Source organism: Dermacentor variabilis, chromosome 8 (genome assembly GCF_050947875.1).
Source record: "Dermacentor variabilis isolate Ectoservices chromosome 8, ASM5094787v1, whole genome shotgun sequence".
Taxonomy (NCBI): Eukaryota; Metazoa; Arthropoda; class Arachnida; order Ixodida; family Ixodidae; genus Dermacentor; species Dermacentor variabilis.
The window spans coordinates 94,385,455-94,398,235 of record NC_134575.1 but is presented as its reverse complement, the minus strand read 5'-3'; positions in this window follow the sequence as shown (position 1 = coordinate 94,398,235).

Below are 12,781 nucleotides of genomic sequence, written 5' to 3'. Positions count from 1 at the left end.
GCATCTAACTGCGGTATTTTCAGCGACGTCCTAATTGCGCACTGCTTTTTTTTTCGACTGATAACCCCGCGAAATACGGCGAATACGTGATTGCACTCCCACCCTCATCATAAAGCAGCGCCCTGGAACAGGCTCCCTCTGAGTTAGCCAAAACGAAATGAAGAAAAAATCACCGCCCAAGCACTCCGTACAGATGGTTAACCGGCGAAGCTGAAACGTGCGGCCCCGGTGTTTATCACTGGGTCAATCCCGACGGTTCATTAAACGACGGCTTGGTAGGCTGCGCATCCTCGGTACGCAATTCTGCTTGTGCTCGGCGGCATGAGCCTGTTCTTGTGCCCGGGCTACAGCATCGGCACGGCGTAGACGAGCTCGTTCCCGGTTCTGCTCGCGTCGTTGCTGATCGAAAGCTGCCTGCTCCTCAGGAGTACGTATGACGCGTGCCCTACACGTTTCGGAGCCGGAGAGAAACTGCTGCGCACCCGCTAGGCTGCGACGGAGAGCAACGACGTCACTACTGGCGCAGCCAATCGCGCGCCTCTCTTTCGCTTTTTTTTTGTGCATGCGCAGGGGGTTGCGCCGGAGGAGGTTTCGGCGTACAGGCGACAGACGGACGGACGGACGAATCGTCCAGACATATACAGCTTCGCTGTAAAATATCGTGATCGGGCTAGTGCCTTATCTGCAGCGCCTCGGCGTACGTAACGTCGCGTTTGGTGTTAGTTGGAAACAAGCTGTGATAGCTGTTGTCAAATAGCGCAGATAAAATGCACGGATGTTTTTTTTTTTTTTTTGCCAGAAAACCTATCACCACAAAAGCGAATTGACAACGTCCGTGCAAGTGTTGAAAGGTGCGTTATGTTTCGTCCCAGTCGCCATGTCTTTAATGAGCAGAAGGAAAACATGATTTTTTTATTGGGAGCTGCAATTGATAACAAGAGGGAGGGCGCAAATAACTTAATTAATTATGGCGTTAATTAACCACTTTCTGATTATGAGGCACGCCGTAGTGGAGGACTCCGGAAATTTGGACCACCTGGGGTTCTTTTAACGTGCACCTAAATCTAAGTACACGGGTGTTTTCGCATTTCGGCCCCAACGAAATGCGGCCGCCGTGGCCGGGATTCGATCCCGCGACCTCGTGATCAGCAGCCCAACACCATAGCCACTGAGCAACCACGGCGGGTAAGGGCGCAAATATATAACCATCATGGAAGTTTGCCGGTAGACCAAACGCGTCGACTATCATAAGAAATGAAGAAAACCCGAGGCAAACGGGCCGATTCAAGAAACAGTGGCGTAGGAGTCCATGTTTAAGAGGAAGCTTTAGCTCGGGCCCAACTCCGACGCGGCCTATTCTAATAAATGTAAAACGCAAAAAACGTTTTCCTGAGATAACCCTGGACCAATATTAATGGAATGTGTTGCATTTGAGAGAGAAGGTTAATTTACAGTGATTGTTGCAAGCGGAATTTCGATTTAGGGCCTGCATTTTGTTAAAAAGTTATTCAAAAATACGAAAGCTTGAAAAAATAGATGCACGAGCTTTATAAATTAATAGCCCTGCATGAAGAACAGATATCGCGGTTCTGTAAACGGCATCCATTGAAAGCGGACAAATTTCATATGTCACTTGAAATCTTACGTGAAGTTTTTACGTTGTGTAGAAAGGTTTCGCAAAAGCTGTGTTTACATATTACTAAATTTTTAAGATTTATGCGTAACATATCAATTTTGTCCGCTTTAGATGTACTACTAGATGCAATTCACATATTTGTCACATCATTTTTCATTGCCGAGTTACAGCGTTCTAAACTTGATAGTTTCGTTTTCTGAAAATTTTCTATTTTTGCCACTCTTTAATAAACAATTTACGACCTAAGTCGAAAATTGGAAACAAACAGTCACTATATTTTAAGTCTTTCTTGTAAATGCAACAAACCCCGCCAAATTTGGTGCATTGGTTGCCGAGAAAAACGAATTCTCCTTTTACATGTATTGAGACAAGAGCACCCGAGCTAAAGCTTCCTCTTAATTCCTAGCCTACGTCCTAGCATTTATGCCCTCAAACCCTTATGCTAACGTGCGGTACGTGGCCGGCAAGGTAGCAATTTCCAAGTCATCACTTTGGAGGATTCTAAATGACGGCATTTCGCCCGTACTATATTACACACCAGTGCTTAGAAGATATAGGTACCTGTAGAATCTTCTGGATTTCTCGAATTGGGTCCTCACAAAAGCCGATGAGTCGCCGGACTTTTTGACCAGCATCGTGTGCACAGATGAAGCTAATTTTCGAAGAAACGCCTAGGTAAATTTGCGTAATGCACACTATTGACACAAGGATGTGGGGCTCCCGCACCGCAGGACGGCGCGTGCGAAGGTCGGCGCCATGAAAGACGATGAAGTGCGTAAGCCGCACGCTCTTCTTCTGGCCCGCCACAAAAGAGAAACGTCTATTTTGTAACACTCCGTCTCCAATCTACGTGACACTATTGAAGTGACTGCAATGCACACTGGGTAAAGCGCAATCGGCGCCAGTGGTCGTTCAGTGTGGGGCGCGGAATTTACGCCGCTGCTAAAATCGGTCCCATCTTCTTCGATCACACACTGACTGGACAGAGTTACGTGCACGAGATTCTTGAAGGAGTGGTGGGTGAGTTTCTCAGCGAGGTCCCGTCGTCACGTCTTCCACGTGTGTGTTATTAGCAAGATTGAGCACCAGCACACAGCAGCAGCCGAGCACGAAGCTGGCTGGATGCGACTTTTCATGCGCAGTAGATTGGAAAGCACGGCCGGCTAGGTCACCTGACCTCTCTCCACTCGAGTTCTTTCTTTGGGGTTATGAGGAAGAACGTGTTTACATGATCTAGACGGACGTCCGATTAGCTCAAGACAAGGATAATGTATGTCTGCCGTAGAATTCGAGCGTCCGTCATCAAGAAAGCCACTGAATATGTGATGAAGCGGACTCAGTACTGCGCAGCTGCAGGAGGAGACCTATTCGAACACGTCGATCTTGTAGGCATCAGCTGGTCTTCAACGGCGCTTACGAATCCATAGATAAAAAGGGCCCACTGAAATCTAGTGTATTTTTTGTTTGTTTTTTGCGCAATTTTGTGCAACGTGCCAATGCGGCTCATTTTGAAGTGTTTATTTACTTTCTTTTCTTTTTACTGCCTTTTCTCTGCACGTGGGAATCTTCCCGGTCTGTTTATTTCGCTTTTATTTTTTGTCACGAAGCTGGTTTTGCAGCACGTATACACTCTCGAAAAATAAAACGATCTATTTAATTTGGCTTTAGCCGCCGCGGTTGCTCAGTGGCTGTGATGTTGGGCTGCTGAGCACGAGGTCACGGAAGCGAATCCCGGCCACGGCAGCCGCATTTCGATGGGGGCGAAAACACCTGTGTACTTACATTTAGGTGCACGTTAGAGAACCCTAGGTGCCCCAATTTTCCGGAGTCCCCCACTACGGCGTGCCTCATAATCAGAAAGTGGTTTTGGCGCGTAAAACCCCATAATTTAATCTTTTTTTTTAATTTGGCTTTAGCCCGAAACAAGTTTCTGGTTCGAAATATGGCTGCGCGCGCACTCTGTCGATGCAGTGCGATCAAAGCCGGGATTTGGAAGCTTACTATGCATATTACATTGCGTTTCGCGTTTCATGGGTGGTCAGAGCGGCGCTTCGGCCGCGTTATCAAGGGGCTTTTGTTATCAATGTGATCAGTCGGCCTTGATAGACGGATAATAAATGTGACGTTGAAATGAGAGGAAGGAATAGCTGCGAAGCCGCGAAACGTGGAGTTGGTGTTCCTTCTGTACCATTATCAAGGCAATGCGCTGTCTTTTCGGGTTTGCGACAGGCAATGCAGTTGCTTTCAATCAGCTTATTTGAGGGCGCTGCTTTATGATGCGGGTGGGAGCGCACTCAGGTGTTATTTCTCATACGTCGTGAGGTTTCTTTGCCAGTCGCAAAAAAATGTACGCCAGTAGTACGTCGCTGAAAACTCCGCAGTTAGATGTGATTTTGGGGCACCTACAACTGCTTCATTGACACTTTGAAAATTAGGGCAGTACTTCTCGAGTTAGATAAACAATTGCAATTACCGAATTAAATCTCAGTAACGAAAGAATTACTGGCGGCTCCTCCTCTGTAATGGAAACAATATGCACTGTTTTCTTCGAGTAATTCGATTGTTTCTATTTAAGTTTTGGTGCATGATAGTTGGGAACACTGTATAATTCACTCAGTAACCGAAATGAGGCCAAGCCGGATTCATTCTAAGTCAGAATCAACAGCAGTCATTCGCAGCAGCGCTTATACTCGGACTCAGAGAAAAAAAAAGAGGGAGAAGGAGAAACAGGCTGCAGTTTCGCTGGAAAGGCGAAGCAGTATTAGTGATAGCCAAGTATACGATAATTGCACGAAGGAAGATTACACCACCGAGAGGACTCAGGCTGTGAAATTGAACTGCCTCCTACTATGAGGTCTTCTGTGTACTCCATAACGCCATCACTTCAGCGCTCATTTCTTCGAGCTCACACAATGTTTCCTGAAGTGCAAGAAATAGATATATATCATCATCATCAACAGCCTGGCTACGCCCACTGCAGGGCAAAGGCCTCTCCCATACTTCTCCAGCTATCCCGGTTATGTGCTAATTGTTGCCATGTTGTACATGCAAACTTCTTAATCTCATCCGCCCACCTAACTTTCTGCCGTCCCCTGCTACGATTCCCTTCTCTTGGAATCCAGTCCGTAGCCCTTAATGACCATCGGTTATCTTCCCTCCTCATTACATGCCCTGCCCATGCCCATTTCTTTTTCTTGATTTCGGCCAAGATGTCATTAACTCGCGTTTGTTCCCTCACCCAATCTGCTCTTTTCTTATCCCTTAACGTTACACCCATCATTCTTCTTTCCATAGCCCGTTGCGTCGTCCTCAATTTAACTAGAACCCTTTTCGTAAGCCTCCGGGCTTCTGCCCCGTAGTGAGTACTGGTAAGACACAGCTGTTATACACTTTTCTCTTTAGGGATAATGGCAGCCTGCTGTTTATGATCTGAGAATGCCTGCCAAATGCACCCCAACCCATTATTATTCTGATTATTTCAGTCTCATGATCCGGATCCGCGGTTACTGCGTGCCCTAAGTAGACGTATTCCCTTACCACTTCCAGTGCCTCATTACCTATCGTAAACTCCTGTTCTTTTCCGAGATTGCTAAACATTACTTTAGTTTTCTGCAGATGAATTTTTAGACCCACCCTTTTGCTTTGCCTGTCCAGGTCAGTGAGCATGCATTGCAATTGGTCCCCTGAGTTGCTAAGCAAGGTAATATCATCAGCGAAATGCAAGTTACTAAGGTATTCTCCATGAACTCTTAGCCCCAATTCTTCCCAATCCAGGTCTCTGAATACCTCCTGTAAACACGTTGTGAATAGCATTGGAGAGATCGTATCACCCTGCCTGACGCCCTTCTTTATTGGGATTTTGTTGCTTTCTTTACGGAGGACTACGGTGGCTGTGGAGCTGCTATAGATATCTTTCAGTATTTTTACATACGGCTATAGTGCACACCCTGCTTCCATAATGCCTGCATGACTGTTGAGGTTTCGACTGAATCAAACGCTTTCTCCTAATCAATGAAAGCTATATATAAGGGTTGGTTATATCGCGCACATTTCTCTATAACCTGATTGATAGTGTGAATATGGTCTATTGTAGAGTAGCGTTCACAAAATCCTGCCTGGTCCTTTGGTTGACAGAAGTCTATGGTGTTGCTGATTCTATTTGCGATTACCTTAGTAAATACTTTGTATGCAACGGACAGTAAACTGATCGGTCTATAATTTTTCAAGTCATTGGCGTCCACTTTCTTATGGATTAAGATTATGTTGGCGTTCTTCCAAGATTTCGGTACGCTCGAGGTCATGAGGCATTGCGTATACAAGGTGTCCAGTTTTTCTAGAACAATCTGCCCAAAATCCTTCAACAAATCGGCTGTAACCTGATCCTCCCCAGCTGCCTTCCCCCTTTGCATAGCTCCTAAGGCTTTCTTTACTTCTTCTGGCATTACCTGTGGAATGTCAAATTCCTCTAGACTATTCTCTCATACATTATCTTCGTGGGTGCCACTGGTACTGTACATTATCCATATTAGTAATGATATTGCCGGTTTGGTCTCTTAACATATACATCTGACTCTTGCTTATTCCTAAGTTTCTTCTTCACTGCTTTTACGCATTCTCCGTTCCTGAGAGCATGTTCAATTCTATCCATATTACACTTCCTTATGTCAGCTATATCTTACGCTTGTTGATTAACTTGGAAAGTTGTGACAGTTCTATTCCAGCTGCAGGGTTAGAGGCTTTCATAGATTGGCGTTTTTCAATCAGATGTTTCGTCTCCTGCGATTGCTTACCGGTATCTTGTCCAACGAAGTTACCACCGACTTCAATTGCACACTCCTTAGTGATGCCCATAAGATTATCGGTCATAACACTATGGTCCTCTTCTTGAGTTAAAGCCAAATACCTTTTCTGCAGCTTGATCCTGAATTTCCATATTTTCCCTCTTACCGCTCACTTATTGATTGGCTTCTTATGTGCCAGTTTTTTCCGTTCCCTCCTCAAGTCTAGACTAATTCGAGTTCTCACCATCCTATGGTCACTGCAGCGCGCCTCGCCGAGCACGTCCACATCCTGTGTGATGCCATGGTTAGCGCACAGTATGAGGTCTATTTCATTTCTAGTCTCGCCATACGAGCTCCTCCACGTCCACTTTCGGTTATCCCGCTTGCGGAAGAAGGTATTCATTATCCGCAAATTATTACGTTCTGCGAACTCTACTAATAACGCTCCCCTGCTATTCCTAGAACTTATGCCACATTCCCCCACTGACTTGTCTCCAGCCTGCTTCTTCCCTACCCTGGCATGGAAGTCGCCGATCAGTATAGTGTATTTTGTTTTGACTTTACCCATCGCCGATTGCACGTCTTCATAGAAGCTTTCGACTTTCTGGTCATCATGAAAGGATGTAGGCACGTAGACCTGTACGACCTTCAATTTGTACCTCTTATTAAGTTTACAACAAGACCTGCCACCCTCTCGTTCATGCTATACAATTCCTGTATGTTACGGGCTATATCCTTATTAATCAGGAATCCGACTCCTAGTTCTCGTCTCTCCACTAAGCCGCGGTAGCACAGGACGTGCCCGCTCTTTAGAAGTATACATGCTTCATTTGTCCTCCTAACGCCACTGAGACCTATTATATCCCATTTAATGCCCGCTAATTACTGCAATAGCACTGCTAGACTCGCCTCACTAAATAACGTTCTAGCGTTAAACGTTGCCTGGTTCAGATTGCACTGGTGGCCTGTCCGGATCCAGAAATTCTTAGCACCCTCTGCTGCGTCACAGGTCTGAGCGCCGCCGTGGTCAGCTGCTTCGCAGATGCTTGGGACTGAGGGCCGAGGCTTGATTGTTGTATTCATATAGGAGATTGTGGCCAAGTACTGCACCAGGGTGGTCAATCCGGCTCTGTTGAGGGAGTGCGTTAACGGTTCTGGTCACCGGGATCAGGCCGCACTGCAGGCCTGTTTATACAACTTTATCAACACGCGAATTTTTTTTCTTAATCCGGTGGAAAATTGCGCGGCACCGTGATTCGAAGCACGGTCCTTTTGCACGCGAGGCGGATGCTCTAGCTCTACGTCATGGCCACTTTATATATATATATATATATATATATATATATATATATATATATATATATATATATATATATATATATATATATATATATATATATATATCCATATATATATATATATATCCATATATATATATATATATCCCCGGAAAAAGAAAAATGAAAACTCTCCTCGTATGGCGTCAGGGGCAGTCTCTCTGAAGACGACGATCCTGCGACACCCGTCTGATTGGTACCTGTTCTCTCATCCTCTTCGTGCGACCGCCCACGTACTGCACGCTAAAAAAATATTACCGCTCGTAAGGAACAACGGCGCAGCTCAAACTCTCCTCAAGCTATACGTCTAAAACGTAAACTCTTTGTTAATCCTGGAAGCAAAATCGACATAAGTAATGTTGATGCACTTCTTGTACATGTTGTCACCGCGCGTTGTATTATACTCACGCGCTTATCGAAAATTGTACATATCTGCGAAGCTTACCTTCGCAAGCTTGGTGAAGTAGCTCATAAGCGTTGAACCTTTCCGCTTCTTTTTCGTACTCATAATGACGAAACGCAGAGCACACCGCACATAAGAGTGCGAACACGCATAATATTGCCGCCCAAACACGGGCTGAACTGCAGGGCGTTTTCTCTGCTTACACTGCGATAGGCTTCGCCCCTGAATTTGAACCAGTGGCGTCTCTTGTCTCGCCATGTCGCACCTTTTGCTTAGTCCGTGCAACGCCAGCCGGGTCGCTTACGCGGCGACCCGTTCGGTCAATGTACCCAGCGCCGTGGGGCATGGACACGGAAATATCTGCTTAGTCTTGCACGTGGTGTGCAGCTGTTGACAAGTTTCTTTGCGCAGCGGTGTGGTGGGAGCCTTGCTGAAGTACCACCCCCCTCCCTCCTTCTAAATTTCGGAGGGGGCGGGCCCCTTATCCACCATGACTCCCCCCCCCCCCGCCCCCGCCCCCCATGGCTACGGGCCTGGACTCAACTATTCACAAAGAAGCAGGTGAACGACCATTCCTCTTCGCCAATTTGCTGGATTACGCACAACTGAATTGCCATATTCAGTGTCCCAGTGCTTTCAGTTGTCAAATAATTCGCCCCCGCGTTACGATTTCCTAGCGTCATGGTTAGCCCAAATGGAAGAGCGAACGGCTTAGCAAATCGTTGGTCTCGGGTTCGAACCCTGTACAACGATAAAATTTTCCTCGAAGGCGAAGCTTTCGTTTTCAGAAACCTGTATGGGTTTCCTTTGTAGTTCCGTGCTAGATTTGGCTGTGTGACAATTTTCGCTTTCATTAAACATCCTGCTCCTTGTGAGTGTCCGCAGAACTGACCTGCATAATTGCAACAAGAACACGAATTTATTCTCTACGGTTTATTTTTTGTCGTTACAGAATTTTTAGAAACCACCCGTGTCATTTAATAAAATTCTGTTTGTCGAGATAGATTACCCTCTGAGGCAGACGATATTTCGTCAAGAAAGCAAAAAGAATATTTCTTTAAATATTATGATTCGCTTACTAACTTTTAAATATACTTGAAGTTACATATTGCAGTATAACGAACTGTAGTCAGTAGCGCCAAAATTCGTATTCGTCTGGAACGAATTCTGAGGATGGTACCAGTTTCAATATGCGTTGCGGTTAAATGCATCGCTTTTTCAGTAGTTTTTAAGCTTGAATCTGTGAAGAGACGTTCTGTTTAACGTCAGTATAAGTAAATGGAATAACGGTGCTTTCTTACCGCAAGTTTGACAGCGCTTACTTCAAGGTTGGTAGTAGTTTCAAAAATCGTTCCAAGTAGATGTGCTGGCTCAAATCACAGGTTTCATATATTGCAATATGTGCGCTAAACCATCTACTTAGAAAGTTGATTAGTGAAATTTTCCCAACTTTGAATAATGCGCCTCGATTGCAACGGTGTAAGTAACTTCCACCTTAGATCCCTGCACTGGCCCGGGCTTAGCCGAAAGTGCGGCCTTCGTGCTGTGCACAGACGAGGTAATCAACTTTTGACGCTGGCCCGGTCCAGGCTCAAATCTAGGGGCTTCAGGTTCGGGGTTCAGTTGGGCTTGAAATATGCACGGTTATGCTACACGTCTCCTTGCAAGGCTGTCTACTGTATACTGTATAAAGTGCCACTTTTACAGAATTTTCTGTCAGTGATACTTTTGGGCTCGGTCGGGGCCGGGGTCATTAAAGGGACCCTGAAACGCTTTTGACGATTTTCTACAAACGTACTGAGTCGTTAGAGTAGGTCCTTGTGATCATTAATTGACACATCTAAGTGCCCCGCGTAAAGCATGTAATTTATTATAAGGCTTTAAAAGATGTACATCGCTGCCGATCGCAGAGCACTGCTAGGTGGAATTTTCAGCCGCCCCTACCTATATGACGTAAAGCACCCAATGGACGTCAGTCGGGCGAGCTATCTGATTGGCTACCCAGGACCCGTCATCGATAATTTTTCCACCTTCATGGTGAAGTAATGATGTTCGTAATGATTATATTGTTATTAAGTTGTTTCTTTAAAAAATTAACAGGAAGAAATGCTCAAGAACAATTTGTCACTGCAATTTAGCGTTTCCGGCACACAGCAAGCGTCGTCTGCTTGTTTTACAACATGCTCCATTTTGACGAGAGCTCCGTGGTCAGAGTCGGTCTCAGTCTTTTCGCGAGCACCATGATTCGACTTTGTTGCATTGTGGACTGCAAACGTAGCCAATGACGATATGTCAAGCTTCAACATCATGTCCCTATGCAAGGCAGTAGACCAGCGCACTGGCTGTAGCGCATCGGACTTCCGCTATCCGATCGGCGTCAGGATTTGCGCGTTTGAGGCCTACACCGGTAGATTACTAACGCAATAGCGTTTCGCGAGTCCGGTATTAGGGTAAACGCAAGCGCAAGGGCACAGGGCCTGGCTGTTTGACCCACGACCTACTGTACGTACGCTGCCTATTTAAATACATGTAAAACGCAAAAACGTTTTTCTGAGATAACCCCTGGACCGATTTTAATGAAATATGTTGCATTTGAGAGGGAAAGTTAAATTCTAGGGTCTTTTGGAAGCGGAGTTTCGATGTAGGTCCTGGATTTTGTTAAAAGAACTTTCAAAAATTTCAGTTTTAAATCAAGTAGAAGCACCAAGTTTACAAATTCATAGCTCTGCATTAACAACAGATATCGCGGTTATGTAAACGGCATCCATTAGATCATTCACAGCGGAGAAATTCGATATGCCATTTTACATCTTACGTGAATTTGTTACGTGGGTTACAAGGGCTATGCAAAAGCTGTACTTCCATACTACTAATTCTTTTTTAACTCATGTATAGCATATCAATTTTGTCCGCTTTAGATGTACTATTAGATGCAATTTACAGAATTGTATTATCATTTTTCGTTTCTGAGTTACAGAGTTGTAAACTTGATAGTTTCTTTCTTTGAAAATTTTCGATTTTTGCCACTTTTTAATAAAAAATTTACGACCTAAGTAAAAAATTCGAAACAAACTAGATTTTAAGGTTTTCTTTTACATGCAACAAACCTCATCAAATTTGGTGCAGAGGTTGCCGAAAAAAACGTATTCTCATTTTACATGTATTTAGATAGGAGCACCTTAGCTAAAGCTTCCTTTTACATGTATTTAGATAGGAGCACCCGAGCTAAAGTTTCCTGAGGAAGCTTTAGCTCGGGTGCTCCTATCTAAATACATGTAAACGGAGAATACGTTTTTCTCCGCAACCACTGCACCAAATTTGACGAGGTTTATTGCATGTAAAAGAAAAACTTGAAATCTAGTGACTGTTGGTTTCGAATTTTTGAGTTAGGTCGTCAATTGTTTATCAAAAATCTGCGAAAATCGAAAATTTTCAAGAAACAAAGCTATCAAGTTTACTACATTGTAACTCAACAACGAAAAAGGATAATACAATTCTGTGAACTGCATCTAATAGTACATCCAAAGCGGACACAACTTATATGTTACACATGAATATAAAGAAATTAGTAGTTTGAAAATACAGCTTTTGCATAGCCCTTGTAACCCACGCAACAAATTCACGTAAGATGTAAAACGGCATATCGAATTTCTCCGCTTTGAATGATCTAATGGATGCCGTTTACAAAACCGCGATATCTGTTCTTGATGCAGAGCTATGAATTTGTAAACTTCCTCCTTCTATTTTTTTTCAAACGGTCGAATATTTGAAAATCTTTTTAACAAAATTCAGGCCCTAAATCGAAATTCCGCTTCCAACAGTCACTAGAATTTAACTTTCTCTCTCAAGTGCAATACATTTCATTAAAATTGGTCCAGGGGTTACCTCAGAAAAACGTTTTTGCGTTTTACATGTATTTGAATAGACCGCGTCGGAGTTGCAAGCCCGAGCTAAAGCTTCCTCTTAAGTAAGCGGCGAGAACACAGCGCGCATAGCTATCAGGAGTCGGCACTCTTTGTGGGCATCGCAGATCGCTTTCAAGCTGCGGCCCGCGCGGCAGTGCCATAAGAAGACGCCGCGTGAGTAAGTTCACGGTACAGTAATGGTTCGACGCGCATGGATAGGGCGCTAAAGAGTGACAACGGCTTATGATGATCGGAACATCGTCAGAGCACCTGGCGCGTCCACCTGCCGAAATTTTCTTGCGTCATCATTGCTCCTGGCGCCGCCATCGGCACCAGTTCGTGTCGCCACTGCGCTTACGTTAGTACAGGCCTAATCAAGTTACATAACACTGGTAATGACACCGGGTTGCGCAGAGATGAGCAACTGGCACAGTGCTTACGCTGCTCACGCATACACTTCCAGAGGAGCTTCTGCGTGATTTTTTTGTTCCTGTAGGTCGCGCGATAGTTTGTTTAATACCAGGTGTTTCAGGGAACACTCTAAATATATTTGAAAGGTTGCCTGTGACAGATAGCACAATAGTTCATGCGTTGGTCTACTCGGAGAGGCGGACATTACTTGCACAATTGAAATGCATAATTGACTAATTAAAAATCGCTAATTAGCTTTATACCTAATTACCTCATGGCCCACGAGGCAATTTACAAGTTACAGCCAT